The sequence below is a fragment of the Mandrillus leucophaeus genome, unplaced genomic scaffold (genome assembly GCF_000951045.1).
Source record: "Mandrillus leucophaeus isolate KB7577 unplaced genomic scaffold, Mleu.le_1.0 Scaffold860, whole genome shotgun sequence".
Taxonomy (NCBI): domain Eukaryota; kingdom Metazoa; phylum Chordata; class Mammalia; order Primates; family Cercopithecidae; genus Mandrillus; species Mandrillus leucophaeus.
In genome coordinates, this window is record NW_012109364.1 from 797976 (window position 1) to 799858 (window position 1883).

A 1883-nucleotide genomic window follows, 5' to 3' on the forward strand; every position below is an offset into this window, starting at 1 on the left:
GTATTTTTATCCATGCTGCCAATCTGTATATTTTAAGTGGAGCATTTAGGCCATTTAGTATTGAGATACGAGGCCAACGTTAGTATTTAGATACGAGGTACTGTTCCGTTCCTCAAGTTAATTGTTGCCTAAATACCTTTTTTTCATTATGTTATTGTTTTAGATGCCCTGTGTGATTTGTGCTTTAGGGAGGTTCTATTTTGGTGTATTTTGAAGTTTTGTTTCAAGATTTAGTACTTCTTTCATCAGTTCTTATAGTGCTGGGTTAGTAGTGGCAAATTCTCTCAGCATTTTCTTGTCTGAAAAAGACTATATTTCTCCTTCATTTATGAAGCTTAGTTTTTGCTGGCTACAAAATTCTTAGCTAACAATTATTTTGTTTAATAATTTTAATTTAATAATTTTGTTTATTTTGTTTAATAATTAAGGAGGCTAAAGATAGGACCCCAATCCCTTCTGGCTTGTAGGATTTCTGCTGAGATGTCAGCTGTTAATCTGGTAGGTTTTCCTTTATAGGTTGCTGATGCTTTTGTCTCACAGCTCTTAAGATTATTTCCTTTGTCTTGACTTTAGATAACCTGATGACTGTGTGCCTATGATGATGATCTTTTTGCAATGAATTTCACAAAATTCATCAAAGAGTTCTTTGAGTTTCTCATATTTGAATATCCAGATCTCTAGCAAGGCCAAAGAAGTTTTCCTCATTTTTTGCCTCAAATAAGTTTTCCAAAATTTTAGATTACTCTTCTTCCTCAGGAATATGAATTATTATGCTTAGGTTTGGCTATTTAACATAATCCCAAATTTCTTGGAGGCTTTTTAATTTTTTTTTCTTTGTCTTATTGGGTTAATTTGAAAGGTTTGTCTTTGAGCTCCTAAGTTCTTTCTTCTACTTGTTCTAGTCCATTGTTGAAACTTTCCACTGCATTTTGTATTTCCCTAAATGCGTCTTTCATTTTCAGAAGTTGTGATTGTTTTTTCTTTATATCTATTTCTCTGGAAACATTTTCATCCATATCCTGAATTGTTTCATTTCTTTAAGTTGGTTTTCATGTTTCTCTGGTATCTCCTCAAGTAGCTTAATAATCAACTTTCTGAATTCTTTAGCTGACAATTCAGAGTTTTCTTGGTTTGGATCCATTGTTGGGGAGCTAGTGTGATCCTTTGGGGGGTGTTATAGAATCCTATTTTTTCATATTACCAGAATTAATTTTCTGGGTTCTTCTCATTTGGGTAGAGTATTTCTTCAAATTGTTCTTGAATTTATTTTTTATTAGATTTTTTTTTAATTTTAAATTTCTTCTTCCCTAGTCCTTAAGGATCAGATGTTAGTGTTTATTTTAGCCTAATTTGATGTATTGGTGCTGTAGGGGTAAAGACTGTATATGAGCTCCTTAGTTATAGTGAGTCTTTGTGTGCTGCCTTTCCCCCATGCTAGTTGTAGTAGTTATATTCTTGGTGTGTGGGCGAGTTCACTGTTTCCTGTGGAGTTGGAATGGAAGGGATCTCTTGAAGCTTATCTTGTTCTCTAGTGGTGCATATTTTATTTAATTTTTTCCTAGTGTTTTATTTACTGAGTTGATGAGTTAGGCTTCATGCCAATAGGGGAGGTAACCCTGGGTAGGCACCAGTTGTGGCTCAGGCAGGTGGGTAGATGTAATACCCAATAGTAGGCTGAGGTCTTGGCCTTGATGGGGGTGGGTGGGGGAGCTCTCAATTAGATGTGCTGAGGTTTTATCTAGGTGAAGTGTGGGAGCTACCTCAGCTTCCCTGCCAGGCCAGCAGGAAAGCTATTCACCTCACAGCCTCACTCCCATCTTAGTATTTCAGCTATTCAGATCAAACATGCACCTCTTTTCATCTACAGGTATGCCGATGTTCCA